General features: G+C 44.5%; 1 protein-coding gene across 3 annotated transcripts in view; it reads left to right on the top strand.

The window, feature by feature from the left end:
• Positions 1-1,084: 1,084 nt before the first annotated feature.
• Positions 1,085-20,329, top strand: part of LOC145356074 (uncharacterized) — a 182,349-nt gene continuing 163,104 nt past the window's right edge. For 2 of the 3 annotated variants that reach the window (XR_013889061.1, XM_080208681.1), the window contains exon 1: positions 1,085-1,307. The gene's annotated coding sequence lies outside the window, so the exon portion shown is untranslated. Of the gene's footprint in view, positions 1,308-2,967; positions 3,064-20,329 lie in introns of those variants that run through there. The other variant, XR_013889062.1, reaches the window with a different exon arrangement.

Below are 20,329 nucleotides of genomic sequence, written 5' to 3'. Positions count from 1 at the left end.
AAGATCTATAAACGTTGTATTTTTTTGTAAAAAAAAAGCAGACTGCAGTGTTTGTATAGTGGAGGAATGTGTCTGCTCGCAGCTTGTGAGCAACTGCTCGATGCTGCAGCTGAGGGCTGTGCAGTGAGGGAACTGTAAAGCTGGCGTTAAACCCAGGCAATCCACTCGTCAATTCCAGGTCAATTTCACGTCTTGAAAATCCCAATCTTCAAGTAATCACCCAGACTGAGACGCAAGCCTGTCAGTAAACAAATGACTGCAATGAAATGGAAATAACTTTTACAAGAAAAATGAGCAGGCTTCCACAGTCAGCAGGGAGGCCTGGAGGAGGTGGGGGGGGGGGGGGGGGTGGTGGTGGGGGGAGGAGGGCAGCTCCGCGCTGCTGTAGTGAGGGGCTGTAATTACCTCACAGCGACTGCCTTTTCTCCTGAAGGCGCTCACTGTCCCCATTAAATTACAACGAAATGCCCGCATTTATGGGGCGCAGATATTGTGTGCCCCACCATATCGGCTCATGGCAAATGACTTTAATTGTTGGAAGTCGTGAAAAGGGAATGGAGACTATCATTCGAAATGATGAATACATTTTTTTTAAAAATGGCACCCTCTCAAGTTTGAAAACCTTTCAAGGTCACTGGCTTCCCAGTAAACAAGGACAATCAACCTCTGACCTTCCTCAAAGACAGGATCAGTAATAACCTATTGGAAACCAGTGGCACACTTCAAGATTAAAAATATCCCAGCCTTGGCCTCAGGTCAAAAGGTGCCTTTCCGACAATAAATCAACTGTGGAGCTCAGACCTGATACAGCAGGTGATCAGTGTGTTCAGTGGGGGGGGGGGGGGGGGTGTCCTGGAGATAGTTTGACAGTCAAGTGTCGACAGGAAAGGAAAGGCGAGGACGATGGCGGGGGATTGGGGGCGGGGGGGGGCAACAGTGTCACATCGTAACACCAATTAACAACAGGATTTGAGCCATGGTTGTAAAGGGTACTTCCTGTGTAAACAGGAAGTAAGGGATGAGTAAAAGGCATGCGATCTGTCAAAGTGCTGCGGGAGGGTCGGTGGGGGGTGGGGGGGGGGGTTGGTCGCTATGGTGAAAGACGCTGGAGAGAAAGGGTGAGGAGTCGGGAGTTATCTGTCATTGATTGCCATCTCCTGTCAACATCAGGTGATTAAACGAAAGCAGAGCAACAGCCAAATTGTAATAACATCATAAATCAGAAAAGCAGCATCATTTGGGATTGAGCAGTGAGGACGTTTGACTGACGTTGACTGTGCTGGCCATCACTAAGCGTAAATAATCAGGTAACCTTGATTTTTTTTTTCATTATCATCACATGCACTTAGTTATTAAACATTTGATCGCCAATGTTCCAGGTTCCTTCTTTAATGAAGGAGCTGGAATCACGGAATGTACTGAGAGCTGTGTCTCAGGCACTCTGCTGAAGCCAGTGTACTTTGACAATTCAAGCTGACATTCCTCAGCACCGGGGATGTGCCAAAATCAACTGCAGCAAGGCTTGCCTTGGCAGCCATCCAAAACTAGGCCACACCAGTGAAAGTGAAAACATTTACACAGCTGGGCCCCAAGCCTGCTATTTTCAAAAGATCTCTTCAGAAGTTAAAGCTGTCCCCATATAGCATTGTGCCCATGAGATCCCAACTCACCAGCACACTAGGCTGCAGAGAGATCTCGCAAAGACCAGCTGCCTGAGCGCCATTCCACCCCAAGTAGACGCTACCTTGAGGGTTTTCACCAATGCTGCAGCAAAGTGAACAAAATGTTGGCAATCTCATTGACAACAAAACGTAATACTATATATCGGAACGTTTTCCCAGAGGCTGTAAACTGCACTTCAAGAATAACATAGAAATTATCTGTGATCTACGCAAACAGGGAAAGAGGCCCAGAGACCTCTGCTTCAACCTCTTTGTAACTCACTCTCTTTATTTTACAAGGCATTGCTTCCCAAAGCAAAATACGTACAGTGGCTACAGATATTCCATTAAACTTACCTTGCTGGAACTGGATGCCTTTTCCATACATAATATTGTACGGTAACTTCCTCAGCCAATTAGCAAGCATATTAACCAGTTCAGGCCAATAGTGATAACAAGTCTTAGTAATATGTTTTTCATTTTGTGTGCGCATGTGTTTAAGTTTATATGAACTTTAGTATGTGCACCTTTACATATGTGTGTGCATGTGTGTGTGTGCATGTGTGTGTATGTTTGTATGTGTGCATGCATGTATGTGCTTATATGTGTGCATGCATGAGTGTGAACATGCGTTTGTGTATGTGCACGCGGGCATGCGTGTGTGTGTATTGTGTGAGTTTGTGTCTGTCTCATTTCATAAACAACTAATACATGCCAGAAGGCTCCAGTTTCGATCCCTGATCTGCAGAACAATGGAGGGCTCAGGGGAGGCCTTTCTGACTTCTCTTTACTACCTTCTGACTTGTGCTGCAAAGTGAACATGTGCAGCCATCAGATGAAGTTGAACTTGACTTTAATGTCCACTGGAGGGTTGGTGGCCTAGTGGTATTGTCACTGACCTGGTAATCCAGAGACTCAGATTAATGCCTCAGAAACACAGGTTCAAATCCCACCATGACACCATGGTAGAAGTTGAATAGACAGTGAAGAATGGCCTTTTCATTCTTCACTGATGGGTGGGATAGCAGAGGGAAGTCAATTCTCTTGGAATAGAAGTTCAGCATAGCTCAGAGAGGGAGGAAATCAGGAAATGCAACCTCCAGCTTAGTGCATCTCTTTCTCTCAATCTTTCTTTCATTAGACAGACTCAACAGCGCGCACAGATACTGATCAACTCCTGTCCCTATTATGGTCTCATCAAGCTTAAATATTGTTATTTAAAACTCCTTAATGCGAATCACAGCTTTAAATATCACCATCCAATTTCCTCATCGCTATCCAACTTGGATGCTGTGTGCTGATCATTTGTTGCCTCATGATGGGACGGCTTCTGTCATAAACTTGTCTTCTTCCCTGGATCAAGGTTATTAAGTGCACAGATGGATAAGGGCAGTAAATTCAGGTAGTGCTGTAGAATGACTGGCACTGCTGTGTAAGAATAGATGGAATCCATCTAAAAGGGGCTGTGAAGCTCTGAGAGTGAAGAATATGCCTCGAACACAGATGACGCCTATACGGTCAATGGTTGAGGCATGTGCAAAAAGGGAAAAGGCCTAAACTTCTCCCTCCATTCCTCTATAAGGGGTTTGTATTGCTAGCCCAGTGGCTTCCACCATCATTCAGAGAGTCATAGAATTCCTAAAGTACAGAAGGAGGCCATTCAGCCCATTGAGCCTGAACTGGCCACAATCCCATCCAGGCTCTAACGCCATGCATTTACCCTAGCTAGTTCCCCTGACACTAAGGGACAATTTAGCATGGCTAATCCATCTTTGGACTGTGGGAGGAAACCGGAGCACCAGGAGGAAACCCTCGCAGTCATGGGGAGAACGTGCAGACTTCACACAGACAGTAACCTAAGCCGGGAATCAATCCCGGGTACCTGGTCCTTATCCAGGTATCACTGGAGTCAATAGAGACAGAGACGTTAAGCAGGGAAGTTGGACAGCGTGCCAGGGATCACCCCAGTCAGCATTTACCTCCAGTGGGCAGTGGAGGGACAGCATACCCAAGCAGAACAAAAGGGTTACATTTTGGGATCAGGGTGATGCAAGGGTGGGCCTCATCAGTTATTTCCCCCACATTTTCTGTCACAATCCAGCTGAACTTGGAGCTGGGGGTCAAACAGGAAAGTCTAGCTGGCGTGTATCTGTACAGTATACCCACAGAATTCAGAATATGAAGACAGTGTTTCTGAGGTCGGTAAAGTGGAAGCTAGAGCAGTTGTAACATTACTTGAATTCCATAGGACAAAACCTTTTCCAATTCAGAAACAAAATCCCCAATCTATTCCTTTCCTCCTTAAAAATTGTCCTTTTGCCATGGTGTTCATCAGATTCTATTCCATAATTAGAGTTACTGAGCATTTTTTAAATAGGGCTCAGGACTCTGAGGTATTCCGTTTCCCAACTCACTCAAGCTGATAATCTTTTCATTGCTGCTTTTCCAGGCAACTCCAAGCAAGGCCTCTAAATGTTCCAGCAATTTGGTTTCAAGATACAACAAGCGCTCAAAATAAATATTGAAATAACCTAATAACAAACGGTTGCATCGGCTCCTAAAATAGAAGCTAGTGAGTGTAGTGCCAAAGAATGGCATCTGCATTAGTTGAAGCTGAGATCACACTTCAATGTGGCTGTGGCAAGATCCCCTGCAGTTCAGGAGTGTTAAGGTTTCAATGTCGAAAGCCGAATGTGCTTAATGTCATTAGCCAAAGAATAAAAAGTTCTAAAAATGAGTCACATTCAACTCGAAATGTTAACTTTGCACCGATGTGGTCAGATCTGCTGAGAATTTAGAGCACTTCCTGTCTTCTAGTATCTGCGATATTTTGCTTTGATAGAAGTAGCAACAGTTCTTAGCTGGCATTCACGGAGCTGGCAGTACCTGGCTGGCGAATGATTAAATCAGAAGGACAGGTGGAGGATCAGCAGTGCCAAGGATGGATGAGGGACTTGTTCTTTCAACTCCGCAAACTTGACTTGATTTAATTTATTATTGTCATATGCATTAAGTTGATCTTTCTCTACACCCTAGCTATGACTATAACACTACATTCTGCACTCTCTCATTTCCTTCTCTATGAATAGTATGCTTTGCCTGTATAGCGCGCAAGAAACAATATGTATCAATATAGTATGCTAATACATGTGCCAATAATAAATCAAATTAAATCAAATATGTATTAATATACAGTGAGAAGTATTTTTTCATGCGTGCGTTAGAGTTACAGTCATAGATAGTGTGTAGAAAAAGGTCAACTTTATCTATGATTGGTCCATTCAAAAGTCTGATGGCAGCAGGGAAGAAGCTCTTCTTGAGTCAGTTGGTACATGACCTCAGAAGAACGTGGAAGAGGGCATGTCTGGGGTGCGTGGGGTCCTTGATTATGCTGGCTGTTCTTCTGAGGCAGCGGGAAGCATAGACAGGATCAATGGACGGGAGGCTGGATTGCATGATGAAACCTGAATTCAAAGTGAGGGAATCGAATCTTGACCCAGTTAAAGAGAGAGATGAAAGATCTTTCCATAATGACTCCAATTCCAAACCGGTGTGATTTATCCTTGCTTGCCTAATGAAGTTGCCTAGTAAGTCATTCAGTTTTATCAAACCTCAGAAACAAGGTATAGGCAATAAAGGCCAGCCTTGCCAGTGATACCCACACCCCAAGAATATTTTTATTAAACAGGGCACTTTGCCATATCAGCCTTTTTCATAGATACATTTCAGTCAGCAAGGCCCAATTTGAATCCTTTTCAGAAGATAATCTCTACACGAGGAACCAGGAATTCTGATGTATTGTTTTGTACAAATCTACTTCAAAATAGGTTTTTGGTAGGAACAAACTTGAGTATTATTGGAAAAAAGAGACATGCCAAAGCTTTTCATCTTGGACTCATCAGGGCACTGAAGGAATCCCTCACCATCTATGTGGAAAATGTGGTTAAAGCTGCTTGTGACAATTTGCCCAACCATTTGGTCAATTCATGTTGTGCAGAATCAGTCATAGATAAATGGGGCATAAAGCATCATCACTTTAGAGTGTCTTGGACAGCCCGTACATACACGGATGCAACAACCTGTGAGGATGAATCCTGTCATATAAACCATACAGCAGCTCATCACTCTCACACAAGTCCACCAAGCATTTATTTTAGCTTTCAAGAAAGGCAGTCTAGTTACATTGAGCAGCTGGCCCAGTGGATATGGATTTGTATGCATCGTTAAGAATGGCATGCACTTTGTTGGCGTAGTCATGCTTGTTAAGAATGACTATTCCTCTCCCTTAATCAGGATTACTGATGTGAATGCTTGACTTGGTCTCAAGGAAGGCCTGAATATTGTAAGATATTAGCTTTGCATGTGGAAGTCAGACAGGTTATTTGGAATCTCACAGGATGTGCATGTGCTAGATCAACTTGACTTGTGTCCAAGGATTCAGAGTCTTCACAGGACACTGGTTTGTGGCAGAACTCTGTTTGTGATCAGAACTCCCCACTCACCTAACGAAGGGGAAAAGCCCCGAAAGCTAGTGGTGTTTGCTACCAAATAAACCTGTTGGACTTTAACCTGGTATTGTGAGACTTCTTATTGTGGCAGGATAGTCAGCAAATATCTCTTCCTATTTGATTTAGGAAGGTGCACCAAAATTGTAACCATGCATGAGAACAAACTCCTGTCTTTCTGAGAGAACATGGTCAGAGAGATTCAGTTACCGATTTATCAAAGAATCATAGAATCCCTACGGTGCATAAGGAGGCTCCAAGGAGGTTCCAAGAAATGCCAACATGACCTGAGGTTGTCATGAGGTAACTAACAGCTTAGAGGCAACAGGTAAATAGAAAGCTAATTTCAGTTCAGTAGGGTCAATGTTCACCAGGCTGATTCCCAGAATGGCAGGACTGGCATGTGAAGGAAGATTGGATTGACTGGGTTTGTACTCACTGGAATTTAGAAGAATGAGAAGGGATCTCATAGAAACATATAAAATCCTGACGGAACTGGGCGGGCTAGATGAGGGAAGAATGTTCCCGACATTTGAGAACTCCAGAGCTAGGGGTCACAGTCTGAGAATAAGGGGTAAACCATTCAAAACTGAGATGAGGAAAAACTTCTTCACTCAGAGAGTTGTGAACTGATGGAATTCTCTACCACAGAAAGCTGTTGGGGTCAGTTCTTTGATATGTTCAAGACAGAGCTGGACATGGCCCTTGCGGCTAAAGGGATCAAGGGGGTATGGAGAGAAAGAGGAGTGGGATACTATAAGTGAATGATCAGCCATGATCATATTGAATGATCGTGCAGACTTGAAGGGCCGAATGGCCTACTCCTGCACCTAATTTCTGTGTTTCTAATGTTTCCTGTTTGGCATTTCAAAACACACAGATAATTTGTGTTTAGAAATCCTCCAACAGATCAAGATGTTGAAGCATTTCTCTGAGAATAGAGCAGAGTATGCATTATTGTGTATTACGCAGGTGGAAAGAGCAGACAGCTGAAGACAGGAAGGGCAGGAGCTTGTGAATTTAACAAGGCCTATTATTGCTGCTTGACTGTTGCCAGAACCCACCAGTTAAGGGAGAAGGAGCCTCTGGAGATTCTGTACCATCAGAACTGTCCTGACCCAATTGAAAGAGGATTTGTGGACATGTACTTTGTTGGTGGTAACTGTGTTCAGGGACTTTGGATGGAATACAGTTGCCGGTGAGTATGAACCAAGGGATGAAGTGATTCGCTTGGAAGTCAGCGATTTGATTTGATTTGATTTATTATTGTCACATGCATTAGTATACAGTGAAAAGTATTGTTTCTTGTGGGCTATACAAAGCATGCCATACATCAAGAAGGAAAGAAGAGAGTGCAGAATGCGGTGTTAATCATAGCTAGGGTGTAATGAAGGATCAATTTAAATCGAGGTAGTTACCTTTAAATGTCTATTGGCAGCAGGGAAGAAGTATTCTTGAATTGGTTGCTACGTGACCTCAGACTTCTGTATCTTTTTCCCAACGGAAGAAGGCGGAAGAGAGTATGTCCAGAATGTATGGGGTCCTTGATTATGCTGGCTGCCGCTTTTCTGTGGCAAGAGGGAGTATAGATAGTGTCAATGATTGGGAGGCTGGTTTGCATGATGGATTGTGCTTCACTCATGACCCTTTGTAGTTTCTAGTGGTCTTGGACAGAGCAGGAGCCATACCAAGCTGTGATACAGCCAGAAGGAACGCTCTCTATGTATCTGTAAAAGTTGGTGAGAGTCATAGCAGACATGTTAGATTTCCTTTTTCTGTGTAAGTGGAAACTAAGTTGGAAATACAGTGAAACCCCGATTTTACGTGCCCCAATTTAGCGCGAATTCGGATATAAAGCAATGAATCATTGGACCCTTTTTTTGTTCTTTCCAGGGAAGTGAAAAGTTTTTGGTTACTGCAATCTATTTCTAAAGTGAAAATAATCTGCCTTAGAAAGCAATTGTGGACAGAAAACATTTGCTTCCCCCCTTGCCCAGTTCAGATAAAAGGGGTTCTCACTTAGAAAAAAACTACATTAGACTGTTGTTCAAAAGAGGAAGTACTTCACAGTTGATGGACCATGAAAGTGTTTGTGTAAATAAACATCCCCACTGCCTGTTTTAAACTAGCCTGGACCTGCCAATCAAAAGGTTTGTAAAAGTTAATGAAGCATGTAGTGATTGTACAGACAAACAGAGCTCTGATGGATGCTGAGAACATCCTTAATGTAACTAAAACACCCCGATATAGCGCAACCCCACTTTTTGCAAATAACATTTTATGGACCCCAACCATCGCGTTATAACGGGGCTGCACTCTACACAGATTACACATGATATCCCATTTGTGCACAAGTAAGGTTAGTGCTTATAACCATATGAGGCATATCTTAGTTATGTCAACTCTTTAAGTTGAAATCTACCTCTGTCAAAATATCCTTTGTTTGTTAATTGATGTTTGAATTATGTTGATTTTAGATGGTTTGTTACAGTAAAAGTTCGAAAAGAAATGAACTCCTGTCCAGCAATTTGCTTTCTGGTCGTGCCATGGAGGTTTCTTTCTTTTCAAAAAGTTATCAGACTCTGTGGGGATTGTAACAAATCTCTTATGATAGAAGTTCTTGGACCTGAAACATTAAGGATAACTTTAACCCTTGAAAGTGGGTGGATTGGGGAGATGTAAAATTGTTTAAAATCTTCAAACCATCCCAACCCATCTGGAAACAAGACAGGAGCTGGACAGTCAAATTGCATGCAATTTGCTATTTAAATATTATAATGAGACTGTGAGTCTGTCTTCCAAGTTGAAAACTGATCTGTGCATTGGGAAGGCTCAGTAAGAAGTCTCACAAAATGAGGTTAAAGTCCAACAGTTTTATTTGGTAGCAAAAGCCATTAGCTTTCGGAGTACTTGCTTCTCCTTAAGCGCTCCGAAAGCTAGTGGCTTTTGCTACCAAATAAACCTGTTGGACTTTAACCTGGTGTTGTGAGACTTCTTACTGTGCTTACCCCAATCCAACGCCGGCATCTCCACATCTTGGAAAGGCTAGCAGAGAATGGAGTTAAGGACTGCTTCATGAAAAGACTAAATGCCTTTACAGTCTTGCTTCTGGCCCAGAAGAAGGAGTGCCTGCCCCCATTAGACACCTCCTTCATCCCTGAGCCCCAATCCATAACTCTACACCCAGCATTAAATATTGAACACTCACCTGCTCCAAGAATCTGGCTCGCACCCACTGCACCAACACAACTGCAGGCTCCCCATAACCACGCTTGAAGCTACAGCCTCCAATGTGGTCCCTTAGCCTATTAATCAGGCTGATTGTCAAATGGACATCTATACTGCTCCGCTCATTCTTGCTTCTCTCTCCATGCTTGCTGCCTGACCTGCTGGGCATTTCCAGCATATTCTGTAGCCCCTTACACTGATAAACATTTCATGCACAATATCTCTCCTCCCAAAATCATGCCGCTTTATTCAAATGGGCGGCACGATGGCACAGTGACTAGCACTGATGGCTCACATCTCCAGGGAACAGGATTCAATTCCGGCCTTGGGTGACTATCTGAAGTTTGCACATTCTCCCCATGTCTATATGGGTTTCCTCCCGGTGCTCCAATTTCCCCCCACAGTCCAAAGATGTGCAGGTTAGGTGGATTGCCCATGCTAAATTGCCCCTTAGTATCCCGAGTAGATTAGAATAATTAGCCATGGTAAATGCGTGGGATTACGGAGATAGGATGGGATGTTCCGTCAGAGAGTTGGTGCAGACTTGATGGGCTGAATGGCCTCCTTCTACACTGTAGGGATTCAATGATTCTGTGATATAATGAAATTCTTTGAAATGGAAGTTCATGCATGGGCTGATATTTATATTGCTGTGGGCTAATTAGGCCGGTGATTGGCTTAATGATCAGGTATCGACGTATCCACAGATTGGTAAATTTCCAGCATCGTCAGTTCTTTTTCTCTACCTTTCTGCAGCACTGGGGATCATTTTGATTTGGTGCAATAATACTGGTGGCAAGTGAATCAGGGATGGGAGAGATTCAGACTCGCTGCCTATTTGCTATCGTCCTCTGAACACTGTTGTGCAAAGCTTAAATGACCCCATTCTGTCTCGGAGGTGAGATGCACAGTTTCAGGGGCTCATCTGAGGTCAGTATGAGGATGTGTAACTGGCAGCTGGAGGCAGGTATGTCTGCTCTCAGTACTATACTCCCAGCCATCTTCATAATGCATTGTATCCCTTGGGGAGTCAGCCAGGTGCCATTCCACTGCTCACAGGCATCAATGGAATGGAGAATTGTGTGGGGTGGATAATGCATGGCCCAACTGATATCTTCAATTCTGCATCATTGCCAAAGGGAAGAAAAGAAAAGCCTCCATTAATTCCCCAGTGATTTTTCATTGTGAGGCACAGAAGCAGGATTGAAAATGGATCCTTATCTTTAAACGCTGAACTTTAAATCTTCGGACTTTCCCAATCCAGCCGGGATTTAACAACCAGCAACACGAAAGGCCATGGAGGTGATGGTTGGAGAGCTCACAAGGGCCCCGTGTCGCCTTTTCTCAGGAAGGCTTATCGAATTCAGTGCCAATCGAGCACTTCACTGGTCAGCAGTGGGCCTTCCCTGTGATCAAGAGCTTCGACGGGGGTGGGGTGGGGGGCGGTGGGGGGTGGTGCAGGGGTGGTGGGGCTAGGGGCCCTCCCTGCCAAAAGCTGCTGGCCAATCTACAGCTGGCTGCACTTCATTGTAACCAGAGAGGCTGGTGCCTCTACGCCCACTCCCCGAGAACTTGGATGGAGGACAAATCCAGACACACAGGAATGATAATGCATGGGGAGGGGTGGGGGTGCATTGTGGTTCACAGGCTGGAATTTCAGGGGAGAGGAAGAGGTAGGAAGCAGCAAGGGTAGGAGAGTGGCTCTCACCAGCTCCCACTTTCAGATGCTGGGTCCATCAATCAGGCACTGAGTACGATTGAATGAGAGATCTGTTGCATGGGCTAACTTATCTCCCTAGCCATCCCATAATCTTCCCTGTCCCTCGTTCCCTCAGATCTTCCCCATTTTTCCATTCCCTCACCAAACTCCTTCTGTTCTCCCAAAGGCCCATTTGATTCAGTTCCTTCACCCCCCTCCCTCCGCTTCTGCCTCAGCTCTCTGATATTCCTCACACCCCAGCCTTTTTGATTTCTCCCTCCCTTCCTCCTCTCCGTGGTGGGGCCTGGTGCCAAAGGCCTCCTCGCCCTACTACCACCCAACCCCTCTATCTGGCTGACTGTGGCTGCAAAGCAGACAGAAAACATTTTAAACAAGTCCTCCCCGAAAATTTAGCAGGGCCTGAGGGAACCTCTTCTTTTTAGTTTAGTTTATTTATTAGTGTCACAAGTCGGCTCACATCAACACTGCAATGAAGTTACTGTGAAAAACCCCGAGTCGCCACACTCTGCCATCTGTTTGGGTGCACTGAGGGAGAATTTAGCATGGTCAATGCACCTAGTCAGCAGATGTTTCAGACTGTGGGAGGAAACTGGAGCACCCGGAGGAAACCCACGCAGACATGAGGAGAATGTGCAAACTCCACACAGACAGTCACTGGGAAACTGGCCAACCACTATGTTACATTGCTACTGGGGGGTGCCCCTAAATGTAAGACTGCGCACACCTACGTCTGCCTCCAAGTAAAGAATGGAGCCTAACTATCAGAAGTCAGCAAAGCCCATTCACTGAAGAAGATGAGTTGGAACATGTTATTGACATTTCCCCAGTGGGATTGTTCAAGTTGCTGATTTTTGATTTCGTAATTTGTGAATCAAACCCAAAAATAAGAGACCTAACATTGAAGGATGGTACAGAGAAAAAAAAAGTGACCTTTAAGCTGTGGAACCTGGGTTCAAATGATGGGATGTAAGTCCTCATTTATGATCCATTCAGGTCATATCACCACTGCACACCCAGCCTCTCACTGCCTCCTCATACATTTGTCAATGGCAGGCACATCATCCAAACACAGTGCTACCCAGTGGCTGACAAACAGCTCTGCTCTCTTCGCAAGGACAGTGGAAAGGAGCAGAGAAGAATGGCAGGGACATGGATATGTCCTCAATCCTGTAGAGGAGATGGTTCTCCACATTATGGGATGAGCTGCATGAGGGTCAGTGCATCTGGCCTCACAGGAACCTTGAAGAAAACAGGTACGTGAATGGGAAAGGTTTAGAGGGATATGGGCCAAACACAGGCAAATGGGATTAGTTCAATTCAGGAAACTTGGTCAGCATTGACGAGTTGGATCAAAGGGCCTGTTTCCATGCTGTGTATCTCTATGACTCACAGTCTGTCCGCTAAGGGTCCAATAAAGTTTAGGCTGTCTTTACTCAGTCTATAGCTGACTCCCCTGATGAAGGAGCAGCACTCCGAAAGCTCGTGATTCCAAATAAATCTGTCAGTCTTTAACCTGGTGTTGTGAGACTTCTTACAATCTATAATGGACAAAGACACATTATTGCACAACGTTGCTCAAAGGGAACACAGCAGCTGGTTGTGAGTCAAAGCAAATGTCACCCTGGACAAGTAGGAACGTTCTCCGGGGGATGAGGCATACTGTTGGGTTTACGCTTTATTCTTCAGCTGACCCAGACTCCACCTGACCTGAGAGTGCTTGCTGCTGACACTGAGGCCCAATATAAACAGGGTTCACGCTCTTTCAGTTTAATGGGTGTAGAAAAGCACAACTTGAATTTCAAAAGAAGCTCTCACACCACACAGGCAAACCATTCCGGCTAAAAAAGAGACATCAGGGGTCTGAATCATTTTCTTTGCCTCCAACATAATAAAAGTGGTGTACATTCGGTACAGTGTCTGGGCAGGGTTTCCGAGCTCCTTTAATGCCTGCTGTCACAGCAAGACCCTCGGCAGCTCTGAAACAGTCACTTGACAACTGCTCCACGACAGCAGACAATCAAGGTGTTAATGTTCTGAAGTTTGAACCTTATAACTCCCAATCTCTCGAATGCATTCGGAGATCAGAGCCTTAACCCTGGAAATCTCTCAATCCTGAGCGTTCACCCCCCACCCCCGCCCCCACTGCCTCTCTCTCTTTGTGATAATTGGTCGCCTCACAGAAAGACACACAAATTACAGCGTGCAAAATTTTATTTTTGTTTGATTTATGTAGAAAGGAAATTGAATGTTATTTGTCTAATGCTTTTCAATGATGGTGCTCCGGGGAATTGCTGCAGAGAAAGTGAGCAGACTTGTCAGGATGAGCGACTCTGCCTGAATTCTTACACTTTTATTTAATTGTCAATCAGCTGGCCATTGAGACGTGTTTGTCAGGAGGAGGGTGGAGGCAGAGGCAGGCAGAAAACCCCCAATAAAATATCAATGGGTCAGCCACTGAGTGCACAAAGAGAGAGAGAGAGAGAGGAGGGCGAACGAGGAAGATCTTTCCATGCTGCAAATTTCAAACGTTGGACCTTCTCTCGCTACAAGCTGTTTGACCGCTTTCCTTCCCCCCGCCCTGGAGATGAATCACACAAGCTTCTCTCGCTGCTCTCCAATTCCCCCCGGCATTTCCTGTCCTCAGTCTACAGCCGACATCCTTCAGCCAATTAAAACACATGATCTCACCTTGGGTTAATGAGAACACCTTTTTCCTTTCTCTCTCTCCTCCATGTTTCTCTCGCCCCCTTTGCACCTCGCAAAAGAAAGTTTGATCAGTAAAAAGAACAAGTGCCCTTCTGGCTGATGGTCAATTCTCAGAAGACTACCGCGTTTCCCTTGAGCTATAGGCACTGAGGAGCAAGGCAGGGGCTATCAGCATTAGGGAGCAAAATTGAGCACACAACCTAAGTCCTCCCTTTTTGAGTTGGTGTTTGTTATAACCAACATGCATTTTATACATGCTGAAAAAAATAGCACTCACGCTGGAGATTCCCGATAGTCCGGCTAATTTATTGCGAAAGTTAATGATTTTTCATGTTATAAAACCACTGAAGAATTTTGGCCTTGGATTTAAAAATAAATATTGTTGCAATCATATCAAATTACATCTTCTAATTTAAGAAAAGTGTAATCTGATTATTATTAATAATCATCCACCTACCAATCAATTCACTGTGGTCAGCGGGAAGCAAAGGCAACTTTAAACAGCATTCACTGAACAAGAATAATTAACCCTTTCTCTTGCATTTGTCTTTTAAGTGAGCGGCCAATTGTCCATTCTTCTGGTTCCTTTTGTTCATCAATCTGCTTATTCGTAGAATCCCTACTGTGCAGAAGGAGACCTTTCAGCCCATCAAGCCTGACACTGACATCAATCCCACCCAGGCTCTAACCCCATAAGCCCATCCATTTACCCTAGCTAGTCCCCCGACACTAAGGGGCAATTTAGCATGGCCAATCCACCTAACCTGCACATCTTGGACTGTGGAAGGAAACCGGAACACTTGAAGGAAACTCATGCTGACACGGGGGAATGTGCAAACTTCACACAGTGACCTGAGGCTGGGATTGAACTCGGGTCCCTGGCAGCAGTGCTAACCACTGTGCCACCGTGCAACTTTACTCTCTGCCCTGAACATGGTTACACAGCTGTTTCACACACACTGGTCACTTTCCATTCCCTCAACTGATGGTTCTTTACTCGTAAAACTATTCACTTAAAAGTAGGATCAAGCTTAATCTTGTCTATGGACTTTTCGAGGCCAGACACCAGTGGTCAGCACTGAATAATTTTCCTTGTTCTTACCCACTGATTTTAACTGACCAGTAGCCACGACAACTGAGATTAGGCAACTCAGCACAGATAGAAGATGAAACTTTTGTTTTGACATGCTGGTGAATGGGGGATGGTTAGTGTGTTGGATGCTGGCAAAATACTGGAGCAGAGTGCCCTGTTGTTAAATCCTGCTTCCCTTCATTTCGACATTGGATCCAATGGGGCTGTGACCAGGTGATAACTGGACCACAATCTCTGCAGGAACAGCATCCCGGAGAAATCTTTTCCCCATCTTCTTCTCCTCTCCACCTTGTCAAGTGAAAGAACCTGATGGGCTTTTTTTTGAAGGAGATATTCTTATCTCTACCAAAAACAAAACATCAGTCATGGAGGAGGAGGAGGGGGGGATTGGGAGGGGGGGCACTTATCGTCAGTGAGACACTGGGAGAGCAGCAGGGCTCTTTAAAGGTTTATTGCAGCATTCTGGGATGCAGGCTAATCAGAATTCTTTCTCTGCAATTACCTGTCACTCTCATTCTTGCTGGTTAACACATTAGTTACTTGGTTATTAGCCTCGTTTCACCAGGGGCCAGTCTTCATTAAAAACCCATTTAATTCCATCAAAGCATTGCATTTTGTGAGGGCAAAGTGTTAAGATTATTTTTATATGCCAATTTGCATGAACCCGCACACATCTTTTTAGATGAAACATCCCAGTAACTGTGCAATATTTTTTTAAAAAATCCTTGTTGGTTTTGTTCTCCCGTTCCTTACTCCCCTTGTATCTTGTGAGAAAAATACAGTTATTTGTGCACATTGTCTGGATTTGTATTGGTACTGATGACAGAAGACAGTAAACACCATTGCTACCCCATCCTAGCTTAGTGTAACACAGTGGCCTGATGGACAAGCTATATTAAGGACTGAAACCCTCTCGTGCCTCAGGATGAGGCCATAACAATGACTGCTTTGATCGAGTTGTGAGTGACGAGAACACTGAAGCAGCCCGACCTGTGGAATGTTACAATTTGAGAGGATTTATTTATAAAAATTTATTTATTTATTAGACACAAGTAAAGCTTACATTAACACTGCAATGAAGTTACAGTGAAAATCCCCTAGTCGTCAGAGTCTGGTGCCTGTTCGGGTCAATGCACCTAACCACCACGTCTTTCAGACTGTGGAAGGATACCGGAGCACCCGGAGGAAACCCACGCAGATACAGGGAGAAAGTGCAAACTCCACACAGACAATGACCCAAACCAGGAATCGAACCCGGGTGCCTGGCGTTCTGAAGCAGCAGGGCTAACCACTTGCGCTGCCGTGCATTTAAAAGGAGTAGAAAGAAGCAGAGAGAAAGAGGGGGAGAGCAGAAAGCAGAATGGAAAAATCTGGAGAAAGAAAAGAACAAACTGCCTGAGAGGGAGTTCAAAGGACAAAGAACAAAGAAAATGACAGCGCAGGAACAGGCCTTTTGGCTCTCCAAGCCTGCACCGACTATGGTTCTCGACTGAGTTAAAACCCCCTACCCTCCCGGGGACCATATCCTTCCATTTCCATCCTATTCATGTATTTGTCTAGACGCCCCTTAAAACTCACTCTTATATCTGCTTCCACTACCTCTCCTCACAGCGAGTGCCAGGAGAAAAGGAAAAATGGGAAGATCGAGAGCACAATGAGGAAAATGAAGTGGAGGAATGGGAAGGGGAGAACGAGATGTGGGAGGTTTCAGGGGGATTTGAGGAAACATCTTTTTACCCGAGGGTGGTGATGATCTGGAATGCACTGCCTGGGAGGGTGGTGGCGACAGCAGGCCTCACATCCTTTAAAAGGTACCTGGATGAGTACTCAGCACACCATAACATTCAAGGCTATGGGCCAAGTGCTAGCAAGTGGGATTAGGTGGGCAGGTCAGGGCCTTTCATGCAGACTCGATGGGCCAAAGGGCCTTTTCTGCAGTGTCATATTCTGTGATTCTGTGTAGTGGAAGAAATAGAAAAAAAATGGTAAGCAGAAAGAGAATGAGGAGAATAGGGAGAAAGTAAGTGAGAAAGAAGAGAAGTATGGAGAAAAATTAAGTTGTGCTACAAGAAGAGGCTCATTGCAACAGTGGAGAGAAAGAGGAAAAGGAGATAAAGGGAAGGTGATTATAAACAAGAGAAAGTGTATCAGTTAGAAGTTCTTCCAGCATGAGTCAAATCTCCCCCATGACCAATTTAACAGTGGACAGCAGGGTAGTTTCAGCATGATCGTAACCCCATACTTCCTCCACACTGTTTCACAAATTGTTGTATTGGACATTCTCAAGTAGAATCTAACCCATTGCTTGCTTTGCTTCACTTCACGACTGTAAAGAGCTTCTGTCAGTGTGAGATGGATCTTACACATTCCTCACAACTTATAAGCAATGAATTCTCAGTAGAAGACAGACCTTCCCCATCCTCATACATCCTTCGCTCATTGCACATGATCACCCTTTCTCACAGTAATTTCATTGTAGTGTTGATATAAACTTACTTGGGACACTAATAATTAAACTTTAAACTTTTAAAAACCTGTCACTCTTACTGCCTGCAGTAGGTATGCTTCCTATCAAGGTCTCCCTATCACAGTCCCTCACTGGTTGTAGGAGTTCTCTCAGAGTCACAAAGGACATCTCCCACTGACATTAGAACATAGAACATAGAACATTACAGTGCAGAACAGGCCCTTCGGCCCACGATGTTGCGCCGACCAGTTAAAAAGCAATGACCCTCTAACCTAAACCAAACCCTTTCCATCCATAAACCTATCCACGGATCTCTTAAACGCCCCCAAACTAGGCGCATTTACAACTGCAGCAGGCAGGGCATTCCAATCCCTCACCACCCTCTGGGTAAAGAACCTACCCCTGACATCCGTCCTATAACTACCACCCCTTAATTTAAAGCTATGCCCCCTCGTGCTAGCTTTCTCCATCCGAGGAAAAAAGCTATCACTGTCCACCCTATCTAAACCTCTAATCATCTTATATGTTTCAATAAGGTCCCCTCTTAGCCACCTTCTTAGTACTCTGACTATGGGCCAGATTTTCACAGAATTATACTGACACTAGAGGCCTTTAAAAATGGAGATATTGCCAATTCTGAGATTTCTGCCCCAATCCCAACCCTAGCAATTTACACTGGTGCAGGATGTGGGTACTAAGTCCACACCCTGCACTTCCCACCTGACCTGTTTCATTGCAAGGATAGGCATTTCATACTGCACTCAATTTTCGTGGACTCAGACTAGTTTCTTCAGGACTCGCAGTTCATGGCCCTTCAGAAGATTTATGAAATCTAGGTTGGATTTAGGTCATGTTGAAAAGATTTTACCCATACCCTGATGCACTGCCCTCCAGCCCCAGCATCTTCCATACCCACTCACCCAGTGTGCACTATACAAGTAATGAACCATGCACTAACAATTACAAATCTTGAAATGCATTAAAAACACCCATTCAAAAATATGCTTTGACAAAAACTGCTCCTCTTACACCTTATAAAAGTATCAGTCAAACAGCCATTATAATTTTGATGACAAAGTTTTATCTCACTTTCATACCTCTTAATCTTGCCCAAATTAACATAGATACGTTGAAAGAAAATGGTCAAAGAAATAACTTATTATCACCTCCTAGAGATGTCAATCAATCAAAAAACACACTTCCCTTCCATCTATGCTCATAGACACCCCCTGCCTATCCAATGAAATTTGAAGCTCAGCCAAGTATTAATAATAAGGCCACCTGGCGAAACAGATGTATGGCCATCTGCTTCTGTTATTACAATTCGCAGCTGGCTCATATATTGTATTATGCAGACTGGGTGAGCAGGTGATGCAGTGGGGACCATGGAAGGAGCATGGAAGGAGTATGGGGATGACATGGAGCATGGAAGATGTAGGAATGGCATGGGACTAGCAAAGTAAAAGCAAGGTTTACCAAAGTTTATTTATTAGTCTCAAGTAGTCTCACATTAACACTGCTATAAAGTTACTGTGAAAATCTCCTAGTTGCCACACTCAGGTATCTGTTCAGATACACTGAGGGAGAATTTGGCATGGCCAATTCACCTAAACTGCACACCTTTGGACTGCAGGAGGAAACACACACATACAGAGGAAAAATGTGCAAACTTCACACAGGCAGTCACTCAAGCCGGGAATTGAACCCAGGCCCCTGGTGCTGTAAGGTAGCAGTGCTAACGACTGTGCCACTGTGCTGTGAGTGAATGCATTGGGATGAGAGGTTATGAGGGATTTGGGCCAGGTGACCAAGCAGCCTTTTAAAGCAACTGGGAGATCAAGACACTGAGATCAAGAAGGTAGACCTATTAATCAGCCCACCTCAACATTTCCTCTCCTCCATGGCTGCATCCCAGCTGTCACCAGAGGTGGTGGTCCAAACACCATTCCACCCCCACCCCTGACCCTCCTGTGGAACAAATATACAGCAGATGAGGGTCCTTTTAAAGGAGATGAGTCTTCTGAGTTTGAAAATTTCCCAACTTGATTTTCCTGCCTCAATGATAAAAATCCAACCTTATGAATGCAATTCTACTGCCTGACAATATCTGTAGGGGTTGGAAGGATCTGTCAGGCACCCAATACCCCCTGTCCTATTCTACTGATGACAGGTCCAACTCTTAATGCTTGTCTTGTCCCCTCATCATGATCAGATGTTCCACTTTTCTTCCCACTGCAGCTTTGGCCAGATGTCGAATTTTTGGAGATTTCAAAGGTGTGTGGATTTTTAAAAAAATATTCTTTCCCAGGATGTGGGTGTCTCTGGTTAGATCAGCATTTACTCTCCATCCCTAAATGTCCTTGAGAGGGTGATGGCGAGCTGCCTTCTTGAACCATTGCAATTCCTGAAGTGTAGGTATACCCAGAGTTCTGTTAGAGAGAGAATTCCAGGATTGTGACCCAACAGTGGTGAAGGAATGGTGATATATTTCCAAGTCAGGACGATGAGTAGTTTGGGAGGGAACTCATTGGTGATCGTGTTTCTGTGCAGCTGCTGCCCTTGTCCATCTAGTTGGGAGAGATTGCAGGTTTGGAAGGTGATGGTAAATGAACCTTAGTGAAGTACTGCAGTTTTGTAGACAACATTGCTATCACTGTACATCGGTGATGAAGGGAGCAAATGTTGAAGGTGATGAATGGGGTGTCAAACAAGTGGACTGCTTTGCCCTGGATGGTGTTGAGCTTCTTGTGTGTTGTTGAAGCTGCACTCATCCAGCCAAGTGGGGAGTATTCCATTACTCTCCTGAATTGTGCCTGACAGATAGTGGACTGAATTTGGGGAGCTAGGAGATGAATTTGTCAGCACAAAATTCCCAAGTTCTGACCTGATTTTGTAGCCACAGTATTTATATGGATAGTGCAGTCCAGTTTCTGGTCAATGGTAGCCTCC

Source organism: Carcharhinus amblyrhynchos, chromosome 20 (genome assembly GCF_965287045.1).
Source record: "Carcharhinus amblyrhynchos chromosome 20, sCarAmb.v2.hapA, whole genome shotgun sequence".
NCBI classification, from domain to species: Eukaryota; Metazoa; Chordata; class Chondrichthyes; order Carcharhiniformes; family Carcharhinidae; genus Carcharhinus; species Carcharhinus amblyrhynchos.
This window is presented reverse-complemented; position numbering and strand designations above follow the sequence as displayed.